Raw genomic sequence first — 17,711 nt, forward strand, 5'->3', positions numbered from 1 at the left:
AGGATTAATATTATAAAGCCTATGAATAATATTTTGTACTCAGATAATCTTTGTCAGAATGCAACGTTGGACCATGGTTGGCCATGGTTTCTAATGGTTCATTTGCATATTGAGACAATCTTTATCACAATGCGATGTTGTACCATGGTTGACCATGATTGATTTTTTCATATGGAGACAATCTTTGTCACAATGTGATGTTGGACCATAGTTGATTTTCATATTCAAAAAAATATTTGTCACAATGTTACGTTGGGCCATAGGAAAAGGAAACATCACATTAGTAAACCCAAGGGATTGGCATTATAAACCCAAGGGAATAATAAACCAAAATGATTAATAATAAAAACCTAAGGGATTATAAACCCATGGGAGCAATATTAAACCCAAGGGATAAATATTGCAAACTCAACGTATATAAACCTAAAGATAAGCATTAATATAAGAAACCGAATAGATTATAAATGCATGGAAAAATATTTAACCAAAGAACAATATTAAACCGTATAGAATAATATAAATTGTATGTATATAAATTCCAAAAAAATTATTATACACCACCTAATAAAGATGTTAGTCGATGTCACGCCATGGTTGATTTTCATTTTGATGGAATATTTTTCACAAAGGGGGGATGTACCATCATAATATAAATTGAATGTATATTATATGCTAGGAATAGGAAATTTTATATTAGTAACCATAAGGGATTGATATTATAAACCAAAGGGAATAATATTAAACCAAATTGATAAATATTATAAACCCAAGGTATATAAACCCCAAGGGATTAATAAACCATAGGGATTTTTAATATTATAAACCCAAACACACTAGTAAATGTGGTTGAAAACAATTGATAAGCGTTAATAGACCTTATGAATAATATTACACCCTAGGAATATGAACCCATATATTAATAAACACAACGAATTGATATTATGAACCAATGAGAATAATAAAACCAAACGATTAATACTAGAAACCCAAGGCAATAATATTACACCCAAGAGATTAATAATATAAACTGAAGGTATATAGACATTAAGATAAATATTTCAAACTGTAGAATTATCATCGCCCACCATAGTTGATTTTCATATTGAAACAATCTTTGTCACAATGCGACGTTGAACCATGGTTGAGCATGGTTAACAATGTTTGATTTTCATATTAAGATAGTATTTGCCACAAAGTGACATTGGAACATGGTTCGTCATGATTATAAACCAAAGGGATTTATATTAAAACATAGGATTTAAATATTATAAACCTTATGAATAATATTTCTCACTGAGACAATATTTTTTCATGATGCGACATTGGACCATGGTTGATTTTCATATTGAGAAAATATTTGTCATAGTGTGATGTTTCACCATGGTTGACCATGAATTATTTTCATAACGAGACAATCTTTGTCATAATGCGACATTGGACCATGTTTGATTCTCATGTTGAAAACATATTTGTCACAATGTGATGTTCGACCATGGATGACCATGATTATAAACCAAGGGGACTTATATTAGAGCCAAGGACTAATATTATAAATATTATGAATAACATTATACCCTAGAAATAAGAACCCTTAGATTAATAAACCCAAGGGATTGATATTATAAACTCAAGGGATTAAAAAACCAAAAGGATTAATACTAAAACCCAAAAATATTATAAACTCAAAGGAATAATATTAAACCCAAGGGATAAATATTATAAACCCAAGGTATAAAAACACAAAGGGATTAATAAACCTTTGGGATTGTTAATATTATAAACCTAACCAAATTAGTAAATTTAGTTGGAAAACATCAATATGTGTTAATGATATAAACCCAAGTGAATAATATTAAATCCAAGGGATAAATATTAATATATGAAACTGAATATATTATAGATGCACAAAAAAATATTTAAGCCATGGGAACAATATTAAACCCTATCGAATAATATAAACTGAATGTATACAAAGCCAAAAAAATTTTTTATACACTGCCTAATAAACATGTTAGTTGATATCTCGTTATGGTTTATTCTCATATTGATACAATATTTAGCACAAAGTGATGATGTACCATCATAATACAAACTAAATATATATTATACCATAGGAATAATAACCTTTAGATTAATAACCATAAGGGATTGATATTATAAACCCAAGGAAATAATAAATCGAAAGGATTCATACTAAAAACCGAAGGGAATAATATTAAGGCCAATGGATAAATACTATCAACCCATGGTATATAAACCCCAAGGGATTAATAAACCCTAGGGATTGTTAATATTATAAACCCAACCACATTAGTAAATGTGGTTGAAAAACACCGATAAACATTAATAAACGTTATGAATAATATTACACCTAGGAATATAAACCCGTTGATTAATAAACCTAAGTGATTGATATTATTAACCAATGAGAATAACAAACCCAAGCTATTAATACTAAAAACCCAAGGGATTACAAACCAAAGGGAATAATATTACACACAAGGGTTCAATATTATCAACCCAACGTATATATACCCTAAGATAAATATTGAAAACCCTAGAATTATCATGGCTCACCATGGTTGATTTTCATATTGAAACAATCTTTGTCACAATGTGATGTTGAACCATGGTGAAACATGGTTAACAATGCTTAATTTTTATATTGAGACAATATTTGTCACAATGTGACATTGGAACATGGTTGACCATGATTATAAACCTAAGGGATTTATATTAAACAATAGGAGTAATATTATAAACCCTATAAATAATATTTAGCACTAAGACAATTTTTGTCAGAATGCGACATTGGACCATCGTTGATTTGCATATTGAGGCAATCTTTGTCACAATGTGACATTGCACCATGGTTGACCTTGTTTGACCATGGAAGATTTTCATATGGAGACAATCTTTGTCACAATGCAACATTGGACCATGTTTGATTTTCATATTAAGAAAATCTTTGTCATAATGTGACATTTGACCAAGGATGACCATGATTATAAGCCAAGGGGATTTTTATTAGACCTAAGGGTTAATGTTGTAAATCATAGGAATAATATTATCCCTTAGGAATATGAAATCTTGGATTAATAAACCCAAGGGATTGATATTATACACCCCAAGGGATTAATAACCCTCAGGTATTGTTAATATTACAAACCCAACCACATTAGTAAATGTGGTTGAAAAACATTGATAAGCATTAATACACATTATGAATAATATTTGACCCTATGAATATGAACCCGTAGATTAACAAACCTAAGTTATTGATATTATTAACCAATGAGAATAACAAACCCAAGGGATTAATACTAAAAACCCAAGGGACTATAAACCAACACGAATAATATTACACCCAAGGGATTAATATTATCAACTCAAGGTTTATAAACCCTAAGATAAATATTGCAAACCCTAGAATTATCATGGCTCACCATGGTTAGTTTTCATATTGAAACAATCTTTGTCACAATGTAACGTTGAACCATGGTTGACCATGGTTAACAATGCTTGATTTTCATATTAAGACAATCTTTGTCATAATATGACATTGGAACACGGTTGACCATGATTATAAACCTAAGGGATTTATATTAAATAGTAGGAGTAATATTATAAACCCTATGAATAATATTTACCACTGAGACAATCTTTGTCAGAATGCGACATTGGACCATGTTTGATTTTCATATTAGGAAAATCTTTGTCACAATGTGGCATTAAACCATGGATGACCGTGATTATAAACTAAGGCAATTTTTATTAGACCCAAGGATTAATATTATAAATGCTATGAATAATATTATACCTTATGAATAAAAAACCTTCGATTAATAAGGCCAAGGGTTTGATATTATAAATCCAAGGGAATATTATTAAACCCAAGGGATAAATATTATAAACCCAAGGTATATAAACCCAAGTGATTAATAAACCCTAGATATTGTTAATATTATAAACCCAACCACATTAGTAAATGTGGTTGAAAAACATCGATAAGTGTTAGTGATATAAATCTAATATTAATCATAAAATTAATTTCATGTAAATAAATATATAATAATAAAAATAAAAGTAATATAAAAAAATAACTATTATAATGAAAATAGGATGACTATTATAATTAAAAATAATTAATAATTTATATTAAAATTTAATTACAATATTAATAAATTATTATTATAATCATTTTATTTATTTTATTATTATTAATTAATAAATACTAATAGTAATTAATTAATCAATTAACAATAATTAAGCTCTTGTTATTATTACTATTTATTAAAAAATATAATTTTTTTTTTAATTTATATTAATTATTGTTAGTTAATTAAACTGAATGGATATTAATATTATAAGCTTTATGAATAATATTACAAAATAAGAATATGAACTCTTAGATTAATAAACCAAAGGAATTGAAATTATAAACCTATGAGAATAATAAACCTAAAATATGAATACTAAAAACCCAAAAGATTAGCCATATTAATTTAACTATAATATAATATAGTTAAACTATCATAGTTAATATAATAATAGTTTAATATAATATAATTAAACTATTAATATAAATATAATATTAAATTATTATTATTATCTTAATAATTTTAAAATTTATTATGATTAATAATATTACTAATATCATTTTTTTGACCTCATTAATTTTATATTAATAAGGTTCTTAATACTACTATTTTGAATATTAATTTGACTGTTGTTAATATTAATGTTTCGGATAATTATTATTAATATTATATAATAATTTATATAGACATTATATGTATATGTATATGTATATGCATATGTATATATATATATATATATATATATATATATATATATATATATATATATATATATATATATATATTATTTCTAGTTAAGATTAACCTAAATACTCACTGGGGATTTGAATGAGTGACCTATCGCAAGGAGTGCCTTAACAACACACCCTTTCATCGTCCATCCAAAACCCCTTAGACGACATTAATATTAATATTAATAATAATAATATTTAATATTAAAATATTAAAAATAATATATAATTATAATGTTGTTATTAATAATTTCTTTAATATACATTAAAAAAATTAAATTTAATATATTATTAAACTTTAATATATTTTAAAATTTAATATTAACTTTAATATTATGAAACTTAATATAAACCAAGAATGTAATACGTAAATTAAAAACAAAAAATACTATTACAACCTAAATCTTAATATGAAAAATGTAATACTTAAAAACTAAAACTAAAACGAGTAGTGATATTAAAAAAAAAAAACTAAAATATAATTCATAAACTTATTTCGTTAAATAAGAATACATAAAAGAAGAACACAATGTTTCATATTTCAAATTTATAAACTTATTTTATAAAATCGGGATACGTTAAAATTTCCCTCGGAACTTAAAAATGTTAAAAATCTATGATTGAATTACTGTAATTTTATATTGATGGTTATTAATTTATATGGATGGAAATGGAGATAACCATCACTTTCACAAATGATATTGTCAATTCATGGATTGCATCTAAATTTTAAGAAATTAAGAAAAACTATATAACCATACTTTAATTTTACTTTTATTTTTATTTTCTAAGAATTCAATATTTATTCTCATAATTTGAAAAATAAAAAACTAAAAATTATATGTGTTTCCCTATTATAATCTGAAAATGATATCAAGTTTCAAAGCGACCTAAGTTTCAAAGTTAACTAGATATTTAGATTTGAGAAACAATTTGCACAGGAATGGTACTAATGAACTTTATTATTATATTTCATTTTATTGAGCATCTCTGAATTACACACTTAGGTTTTTCTTTCCAATGCTTCAAAGGTATTGAGGAAATTTCTATGCTATTTGGTGTTGAGTTAATTTTCGAAGTTTAATAAGTTAATACATTTAGTATTTTTTATTGAGTTGATAATCCAACCACTGTGGTTATTTGAAACTTTACTAATTACATAAAGGATTAACAATATAATTGAAGTTTAAAAATAATTACTTTAACTTTCTCTAATTAATTAACATTATTTTGTGGAATTACAACTTTGAATTACAGAGTGCTCATCTATACTTGAATTAGGTTTCCAAACCTCCAAAGATATTGGAGAATTTCAATGTTATTTGTTATTGATTTAATTTGATGCAAGAGCACCCCACTAAAGGAGATCATGGCTAGAGTATTTGTCTTTGCAGACTGGAAGGAGTTTCAGTTAGTTTTTTTTTCAAGTTCCATTTAAATTTCTAGTTAACAACATTTAGGACTTTACACTAAGTTTAAGGGTGTCCCAGCCCATTGTTTATTTTTATTTACTATTCTTTTTATTTTTAATTTATTGTTTAAAATTAACTTTAGAATACAAACCAAGATGAGAAGTTATTAATGAATAACTAAAATGTAACTACTGAGAGTCTAAATAATTGTACAGTGATCTTTAAGAAGGAAGGAAAAAGCCACTGTAATGATCCATCATACTATTGAATAAAAAGAAGCACGCAACCATTTTGAAAAGAAAGAAAATCTGAGTCCATTGCAGCCTAAAGTCATTTCTTTTTTTTCTTTTTCTAACTTAATTAATTAAGTTCATCTACCCATTTCATAACACTGACACAGAGCTAGAAATTGTCATAGAAGCAAGAAGAAAATGCGGTCAAGTTCCATAAATCAACAGAGAGGGTTTGCAGAAGAGTCAAGTACAATTACCAACAAAGAAAGAAACAAGCATTTACATACCAACAAACTTGTATCATTCACATTTACTATTTTCTTTTCAAACTATCTGTGTATATATAGATCTCAAAAAAAAATTACAGTCCAAGATACAAATATAAATTCACAGACAAGGTATAGGACCGAAAAATAAAACAAAGGTCATACATAACAGTCCTGAATATAACTACGAGTTCTAAGTTAACCACATAGCCGACATAATTACAATTTCATAAGTTAACAACATGCAAGCATAAATACACAGAACCATGAAGCAGTGAGGCCGAAGCCACAACCCTCGACAACAGACCAAGTAAAGACTACAAATAACAAGCACTTCGAAACACATACATAGAGAAACAATGAGGGACAAACCTACACGATACAAGAGCGTAGGTTTCAGGACAAGAGATCACCGGCTGGTGAGCCCAGTCATTCACCTGTAGTGGCCACCAAACAAGGTCATAAGAATCCAAGAAATAGAACCATAAAATGAAATTGAAGATATGGATGAGGGTTTAAAGAGAGCCCACTTACCAGGGGAGCCGAGCACTTGCAAACAGAGGAAGGAAGCTGCTGACCAAGGTCACTGCCACGAGAGTGCCCACTACTCACAAGCAGTGAGAAGAATTAGTAACAGTAGCAAACAAAGTAGAACCATAAAGCATGGAAGGAGAGATTACCTCTATTCGAATGACGGATGAGAGTTGAGAGTCGAGCCACCCCATGACCATGACCTGCAACAAAATGTCAAGATTGCAGTCAAACAGTGAGGTGAAAGCCTTGATGACAAAAGTATAATTGAAACCACACAACGACAAATAGATTTACAGAGCTGAGGCAACCTAGGAGAGTAGCCGATGTAGCACCCGCAGAGCCACATGGTAGGCGGCCAACACAAGACCCATAAATGGGTGGACTACCTTCCAGAAGCCAACGGTTTCATGCCCACGAAGCTGATCTTCGAATCAATACACAAGACCGATAAATAGAGGATCATCACAACCACATTCGAGCCATACAGCCATGACCAAGAAGAAACCATTGTACAGCTAAGACGCACAACATTAACTCACCAGTATCGTGCCATAAAACCAATCAACCATAAAAATCATATATACAATCACACATTAATTATATGCCGTAAGTGATTAGGGTTGGTCCCATCAATTTTGGTATCAGAGCAGGTTAGGGTAATTTTTTATTTTTTTTACAAAATGGAAGTCGGAAGAAAAGGTCATGGTAGAGCTATTCAAAGAGTAGCAGATGAAGGATTGAGAGAAGAGATTAGGATCCTAAGTGCCTGTTTGGCAGTAGTAGAAGCAGGAAGGAGAAGAGATCCGCAAGGAGGGGACAATAGTGACGAAGAAGCTGCAGTTATGACAGATGGATTAGATGAGGAAGGACCTAAAATCAAATTGTTAAGTTTGGTTTTATTGGCTAGTAGTACGCCAAAGCTTGCGATTTCAAACTATGATGGTAGTTTGTCCACAAAAGTGTTGTTGGATTGGATCAGTGAGTTAGGCGAATACTTTGAATGTGAGGAGGTCAACTTAGGTAGAAAAGTTAAATTCGCTACCACCAAGTTGAAAGGACATGCGGCCTTATGGTGGGACAATGTCGAATCAGAGAGGAGAATATCAAATAAGCCACCCATTATAAAGTGGACCAGAATGGTCACCAAAGTGAAGGGTAATGTTTTGCTCAAAGATTATGAGATTGCTTTATATCGGCATGTGAAAAATTTGAAACAGATAGGAATTACTGTGAAAGAATATACCAAAGAATTTTATCAAGTGAATTTGAGAGCACGTTACATTGAAGACACCCCATAAAAAATAACAAGGTTTGTAAATGGCCTAAGGCTGGAGATATTGGACAAGATAAGTATTATTTCTCTAAAAACCATAGAGGAAGCATACCAGAGTACTTTTAGGGCAGAAGAAAAGATCACTAGGAAGCAGAATGCCAAAAAAGGACATGGATCTGGCGGAGGGAAAGGACAATCCTTTGGTAGAGATAGGACTGCCAACAACAATGAAGAAGGCATTAGTTCAAAGACCTAAGGGATATCAGAAAATAAAGGAAACACTAGGGGAGGAAGGAATTTCCAGTGAGGAAGGGGTAATGGCAGAGATAGAGGAGCTTCCTACTAGTGTTACAAGTGCCACAAGTGGGGGCACATGTCCTTTTAGTGTCCTGAAGGTGAACAAGCTGGACAAAGAGGAGCATATGTTTCTCAAATAGAAGAATAAGAGGCACAACCCCAAGAGGTAGAGAGTGTACCAGAGACAGGAGAGGCCTTAGTCTTAAATAAGGTACTGCTGAAACCAACAAAGGAGACAGCTGACCAAACCGGGAGAAAGGAATTATTGCAGAATATGTGTAAGTCACATGGAAAATGCTACAAATTGATTATAGACAATCGAAGCACTGATAATCTCGTTGCTACAAAGATGGTGGAGAAATTGGGTTCGAAAAGGTTAACGCACCCAACATGCTATAAGGTGTCCTGGTTACAGAAAGGACATCAACTACTAGTTGACGAGTAGTGTGAGGTGGAATTCCCTATTGGAAACTCTAGGGACAAGGTGAATCATGATATCATGCCTATGGACGTGTGTGATATTCTGCTAGGTAGACCATGGCAGTATGATAGAAAAGTTATTCATGATGGAAAGACAAACTACTACAAGTTTTTCAAGGATGGGATTAAGCATACACTAGTACCCATCAAGGAAGAAGAAACAACAAAGACTAGTGGGAAAAAAACGCTGCTAATGGGGGGAAAAGAATTTTTAAAATAGATCGAAGATAATGAGATAAAGTATGTCATTGTAAGGAGACCAAGAGTAGTGCTATTGCATAATGAAATTTCTGACTTACTTGAAGAAATACAAGATTTGTTACAGGAATTTAGTGACGTTGTGGTGGATGATTTACCAGACAAGTTACCACGAAAGCGAAGTATCAGTCATCACATAGATTTCATCCCCAGAGCTAGCTTACCAGACACTGTTGCTTACCAGATGATTCCTAAGGACAATGAAGATATCAAGAAGCAGGGACAGGAAATGTTGGACAAAATATTGATACAGGAAAGTTTAAGTCCCTGTGCAGTTCTGACAGTATTAGCTCCCAAGAAAGGAGGCAAGTGTGGATGTGTACTGATTCAAGATAAATAAATAAAATTACTATCAAGTACAATTTTCCATTGCCACGAATGAATGACGTGATGGACTGCTTGAGTGGAGCAACTTATTTTTTGAAAATAGATCTAAAGAGTGGAAACCACTAGATTAGAATAAGAGAAGGGGACGAATGGAAAACAAATTTCAGAACCAATGAAGGTCTGTATGAATGTCTGATCATGTCATTTGGGTTGAGTAACGCCCCTAGCACTTTCATTCTCCTAATGACAGAGATGTTGAAGGAGTTCTTTGGAAAATTCATGATTGTATATCTTAACGATATACTGATTTTCAGTAAGACCAAGGAAGAACATTTTCGACACATCAGATATGTTTTGGAGAAGTTACAACAAAATAAGTTGCTGATAAATTTAAAAAAATGTTCTTTCTTTTAGAAGTAATTAGTCTATTTGGGTTTTTTAATTTCAGAAAATGAGCTGAAAATGGACCCAAAAAAAGTTGCATCTATAATCACCTCGCCATCCCCTAAGAGTCTATTCAAAGTTCAGAGTTTTCACGGGTTGGCAAGTTTCTATCGCAAGTTTATAAATAATCTTAGTGGTATCTGTGCACCCATGTTGGATACCATCAAAAAGACAAGTTATCCTTTCCATTGGACTGAAGCTGCAGATAAAAGTTTCTAGATATTGAAGAAGAAGATTACTGAAATGCCAATTTTGAGATTTCTTGATTTTAACAAACATTTCCAAGTTCATTGTGATGCCAGTGGTATAGCTATTAGAGTCTCACTCAGCAAAGAAGACAAACCAATAGCTTACTTCAGTGAAAAATTAATCAAAGTAGGGAAAATACACGTCTTACGACAAGGATTTTTATGCCGTCGTCCAAGTATTGAAGCATTGGACACATTATTTGTTGGGTAATGAGTTTGTCTTGTTTTCTGATAATTTTGCATTACAGTATGTTATGCAGTATCATAAGCTGAATCATAAACACGCAAAACAGGTTGAGTACCTGCAGAGTTTTACATTCGTATTGAAGCATATCAGTGGTCAAGCCAACAAGGTAGCATATGCACTAAGAAGTAGAGTTTTACTCTTAAATAAGAGCACGATACAAGTGTCAGGTTTTGAACACCTGAAGGACTTGTATCAAACCGATGCAAATTTCAAGGAGACTTATGAAGCCTACCAAAATCTCCTGTTGAGGAATAATATTCAATGGCTGAACTATAACTTACAGGAGGAGCTGCTATTCAAGGGAGGACAACTATATATTCCAGAATGTTTGATGAGGGAGAATATCATTCGTGAAAAACATAGTAGAGGTCTAGTTGCACGTTTCGGCATTGATAAGACCTTGGAACAACTCAGTCATTTTTACTACTGGCCGAAGATGAGAAGACATGTGCAACGATATGTAACTAGGTGTAAAGTGTGTCAGTTGGCGAAAGGGCGCAGTCAGAACACGGGGTTATATACACCCTTGACTATTCCAAACAGACCGTGGGACTCAGTCAATCTGGACTTTGTCTTGGGTCTGCCAAAAACCATAGCAAAGTTTTGACTCCATCATTATGGCGGTGGACTGTTTCTCCAAGATGGCACACTTCATCCCTTGAATGAAAACCAGTGACGCCACCCATGTAGCACACTTGTTTTTCACTGAAATTGTCAGACTGCATGGCTTACCCAAGTCCATTGTTTCTGACAGGGATGTGAAATTCACAGGACATTTCTGGCTCACCTTGTGGAAAAATCTAAACACAAAGTTAAACTTCAGCTCTTCTTATCACCCACAAAACGATGGGCAGACGAAGGTAGTGAACAAGAGTTTAGGAAACCTTCTACGGAGTCTAGCTGGGGAGAATTCACGGATGTGCGATCATGTACTTGCCTAAGTGGAATTTTCTTACAACAATTCACCAAATCGAAGCACGGGAAGTAGTCCTTTCCAGATCTTGTATGGAATGCATCCTCAAGGAGTGCATGAGTTATGAGATTTGGTCCAGTTAGAAAGAAAGAGTGCTGACGGGGAAGGTTTCACAAAAGAAATTAATGACCTACATGAGCAAGTGAAGTCAAAATTGTAGGAAAACAGTCAAAGGTACAAATAGAAAGAAAATTGAAAAGATGGGAGGTACAATCTAACATAGGGGATCAAGTCCTAGTGCATCTGCGTAAAGAAAGATTCCCTAAGGGCAGATACAATAAGTTAAAGTTTAAGAAAATTGGACCTTGTAAAATTCTGCGTAAGTTTCTTGCAAATGCCTGTCAGATGCAATTGCCTCCACGTATAGCAATATCACCCTTTTTTAATTTGGCAGATTTATTCCCATACACTGCCAGTCCTGAAGGGGATAGTTCGACTCAATAAAATTGGGATACCAAGGAAGAAAGTAGTTCATGGATGAGACAAATCCCTTTAGCTCAACCACTTGAGATCGAAGGAATCCTCGATACACAAGTGGCCTGGCAGACTCGAAGAAAGGAGTACCTATAGTACATCATCAAGTGGAAGAACTGTCCCATTGAGGACAATTCATGGCTTGACGCACGTCAGATACAACGTGCAGGGTATTCTATCAAGGAGCTCATGGACTGGAGCCATGAATTTTCATCTACCCCGGAAGCTTGATGTAGGAGCATCCAGCTAAGGGAGGTCATGGCTGGAGTATTTTTCTTTGCAAACCAGAAGGAGTTTTAGTTATGTTTTTTTAAGTTCCATTTAAATTTCTAGTTAACAACATTTAGGACTTTACCTAAGTTTAAGGTTGTCCCAGCGCATATTTTTTAATTTACCGATCTTTTTATTTTTAATTTATTGTTTCAAATTAACTTTAGAATACACACAAAGATGAACAGTTATCAATGAATAACTAAAATGTAACTACTGAGAGTTTAAATAACTGTACAGTGATCTTTAAGAAGGAAGGAAAAAGCCACGGTAATGATCCATCATAGTATTGAATAAAAAGAAGCATGAAATTATTTTGAGAAGCAAGAGAAACTGAGTCCATTGGAGCCTGAAGTTATTTTTTTCCTCCAAACTTAATTAATTAATTTCATCTACCCATTTCATAACAGCGACAGAGAGCAATAAATTATCACAAAGCCAAGAAGAAAACGCGGTCAAGTTCCATAAATCAACAGAGAGGGTTTGCAAAAGAGTCAGGTACAATTACCAACAAAGAAAGAAACAAGCATCTACAGGTACCAACAAACTTGTAGCATTCACATTTACTAATTTCTTTTCAAAATCTTTGTGTATATATAGATATAAAAAAAAAAAATTACAGTCCAAGACACAAATATAAAGTCACGGACAACCTACATGATCGAACAATGAGACAGAGGTCATCCATAATAGGGTCAAATATAACTAGGAGTTCATAAGTTAAACACAAAGATGACATAGTTACAATTTCATAAGTTAACAACCCAAAGGCATTAATACATAGAACCATGAAATAGTGAGGCCGAAGCCACAACCCTCGACAATAAACCAGGTAAAGACTACAAACAACAGACAATTTGAAATAGATAGACAAAGAAACGATGAGGCATTATGCCACCTAATACAGGAGCGTAGGTGTCAGGGCAAGAGATCAAACTGGTGAGCCCAGTCATTCACCTACAGTGGCCACCAAACAAAGTCATAAGAATCCAATAAATAGAACCATAAGAAGAAATTGAAAACAGGGACAAGGGTTTAAGGAGAGCTCACTTACTAGAGGAATCGAGCCCTTGCAAACAGAGGAAGGAAGCCACAAAGCAAGGTCGCAGTCGCCAGAGCGCCCACTGATCACAAGGAGCCAGAAGAATTAGTAACAGTAGAAAACTAAGGAGAACCATAAATCATGGAAGGAGAGCTTACCTCTGTTCGAATGATGGATGAGAGCTGAGATTTGAGCCACCTTGTGACCATGATCTGCAACAAAATGTCAAGATTACAGTCAAACAGCGAGGTGAACTCCTTGAAGACAAAAGTATAATTGATACCACACAATGACAAACAAATTTACAAAGCTGAGGCAACCCAAGAGTATAACCAAATTAGCGCTCGTAGAGCCACATGGTAGGCGGCCAACACAGGACCCATAAATGGGTTGACTACCTTGCAGAGGCAGAGGGTTTCAAGCCCACGAAGCCAAGCTTTGAATCAATACACATGACCAATATATAGAGGAGCATCGTAGCCACAACCAAGCCATACAACTGAGAAAAAGAAGAGACCAGCATACAACTGAGACTTAGAACATTAACTCTCCAGTGCCGCACCATAAAACCAATCAACCATAAAAATAATCCATGCAATCACACTTTAATTATATGTTGTAAGTGATCAGGGCTCGTCACATCATAATTTTGGAGCTATTAACTCAAAATCAATAAAAAAAATTTGCATATCAATATTTTTGAAAGTTTGTTATGTGAACTCTAATTAATAGAAGTTTGTCTTTGATATTTTTCATAGAACCTAAAAAAGTTTAAAATTAAAATTTAATTTCAGGGGAAACAAAATCTTAGAATTACACATTGCCAAATTACACCTCGAAACAAAAATATCTATACATGTTTTTTAAACCAGAACATACAATTCCTCCCACACTTATATAAATTATTACGTTGAATGATATCATCTAAAATTATTATTTCCTCTTGTTACACTGAAAGACAATATCGATCAATGATAGGTTTAATATAAACACTAAAACTAATATCTCGCTAATAATTCACTAAAAAATATAAATAATGTTATGATACATTAATTTGAAACAACAACTAATGGAAACCTAGGAACTTGCACTAATTCAATTGAAATAATAATTTCTTGATTTCATTTAAGTTTAAAATCAATACCTCTCTTATACAAAGAAGCATGATGTAATAACTAACTGAAATCTTCACATAGATGCATGAACCATTCTCAAAAGTTATAAGGAATAGTCAACAAATTTCTTGATTCTCAGACGATCAAAAATGGGTTTCACATCACAGTTGACATATATCAATTTTTAAATGTAACATTATCAACTATTTTTTACAGTGAGTTTTTATTTTGTCATTTTTTTGTAGACTTTCGAGGGCAAGGGAGGGTTAGATGAAGCGCAAACAATAATTTAATATGTATTTAACTAAAAATATTTAAATTTTATAAAAATAAAAATAAATATAACCACAAGAATATGGTTTAAACTTTTACTTGCACATCTTTACCAATCAATCTGATCTTAATTGAATATTAAAACCAACAATCCCAAACAAAGAGATTACATACGCCACTAATGTTAAATTATCCTTGTGCTCTTTCACGCATGGCCCATGAAGCTCTCAGTCGCTTGTTTCATTTCGTCCTTCTTGTTTCTTGGGGGTTTTAGAATTTATCGGTTACAAATTTAGCCCATGAAGACATTGCAACTAAATATATTGTCATTCTCTCATTGACTTACACAAAATATTAGCATTATGTAGTATACCATTATAGCATCTTCTAATTTCTTTTAGGTATATTCACCTGTAAATAATTGAATTGTCGATTCTATCCAAGGAAATGTGGCAGTAACATTGATTTTTTCGATTCTGTGTAAGGCAATGCGACTATAATCTATAATTTATAAGAGAGTATGTGAGATTTTTTATTGATAATAAAATTTTCAAAATGAGTTCAAGTTTAAATGATTTTCGATAAAAATATCTAATGAAAAACATGGAAAATATTATTCCTTCTCTACAGGCTAACAACTACGGAGTATATAAACGCTATTGCTCCTTCTCTACATGTGAACAACCATTTATATTTGTCGAGAGTTGTGCAATGATGGTTGGAAACATCCGAGGAAGAAGAAAGACGCATTTCGTCCAATAAAAATTAGAATATTACGTTTTTTTTCACATTTATTACAATGTTTTAAAGTAGATAAAATAATTTTGCATTGTATTGCATTTTTAATTTTAAAGTTATAAAGACTGAATGAGAAAATGAATTTATTTGGATAAAAAATTGTTTTATTCAGGTTACGGTTACACGAAAGGGTGAAATTAATAGATAGGTTAATGAAACTTATGTACAGCTATTATTTGGAATTGGACACGGATAATCATATTATTTCGAAATACCTTTCCACTACTATGAAAGGTGTATGTGTAAGGTTTTGTAATCATCGTATTGTTGGTATGGTACAAACGTTTTGAAGTCTTCCGATTCTCATTAATCCTAATAGGTGTAAATCAACAAATGACATGGTAAATTTTTAATCAAGCTTTGTAAAAAATTAATTTAAACAAGGTTTAATCATGTGATTTAGATATGGAGTGAAGTTAGTGGTGTGAATTCAATCCATTGATATTGTAACAATGACGAGAACATACTCGCATATTTAAACTTAAACTGTCCGATCACTTTTTTTAATAAAATGATTAAAGTGCCTTACAATAAGAAAAGACCTATTAGTGTAATTAGAGAACACATAAAAACTTCCATATAATTACATTGATAATTACATAAAGTAATTAAAAATTTATTTTCTACTATATATTAAACTTGATTATCTTCAATTAAAAAATTAATATATATTTTTAATAAAAATTGATAAACATAAAAAACTGTTATTAATTCAAATATAAGTTAAATACCATAAATTAAGATTTTTAGTGTAGTATTCTACTAGCAACAAATTTACTTTTCTATCCGGCCAGGACTACCACTGCGTGCAGTTCTCATCTGAAATGCATAAATAAGTTACGTGGGGTATAGCCCTTCCACACACTAAAACTCGACAACTACCAATATTGCAAAGGGACTCCCAAAAAAACTGTCACGTCATATAAATTGGACAAATGCATTCCAATGAAATATATAAATACATATATCAGAGCGGCACCGTAGATATAGTGGTTCTGACAAAGGGCAACGTAAGGCTTATTACCACTCGTGTATAAGTTAAAAATGTGGAGACTTGCGTAAATCTAATACAAAACGTTAGGATTCAAAACCCTCAGTTTTAATAGTTGTAGGAAAATATATACGTAAATCAGTAACCTTATAAGACTAGCTTTAGCTCTATGGTTACGTATATACACAAGTCGTTTCATATGTCACCTTGGAAAAATATAAGTAAGCTAAAACCCTGGATAAAATGTCATATATAATTCTGAAAGACGGAATGGTCAGTAGAGAGAGAATGACAGCGAGAACATCATCTCTTACACGGCAAAGGAGAAAACTTATTAATGTGTACGAGTAGAAAATGAACAAGGGAGGCTGCGATGCACCGAGTCCCTGCACCAAGCCGGTGCTCATTCCTTTCGTAATCGTTCCTTTCGTGATGCGAGTAGCAGTAGTATCGGGCCGGTATCCCTGCACCAAGCCGGTGCTCATTCCTTTCGTAATCGTTCCTTTCGTGATGCGAGTAGCAGTAGCATCAGGCCGGTAGGAAGTAGCAGTAGCGGGATATAGTAATAGCGGTCAGTATACTTAGTAAAGATATAGCAGGTCTCCCGGCGGCTTTCAGGGAATCAGGGGGGGTGAAAGCGGTAATGGGTGCTTGCAGTTAATGGTCGGTCGAATGCCTAATAATACCCTCTGTTAAAAAAATCACACTACCAGACCTTCGTACAGCGTACATGAGATTAGTGAAATTGAACGAGCGTTACACGTATATATTTGTTTGAGGTTTGAATTCAATAAATTTTGTCTTATCCCTTAATAATTTTGTTTTTTTGCATCATCGTTCTGATGGAATTAGCTTGAATTGGTTCTCACATTGGTATTCTATGTTTCGTTTGAACTTATGTTCCATTCACCTTTGTTTTATTTGT

This window comes from Pinus tabuliformis, chromosome 2_2 (genome assembly GCF_031772625.1).
Source record: "Pinus tabuliformis cultivar Carrire ecotype Pingquan chromosome 2_2, CPIR1, whole genome shotgun sequence".
NCBI lineage: Eukaryota > Viridiplantae > Streptophyta > Pinopsida > Pinales > Pinaceae > Pinus > Pinus tabuliformis.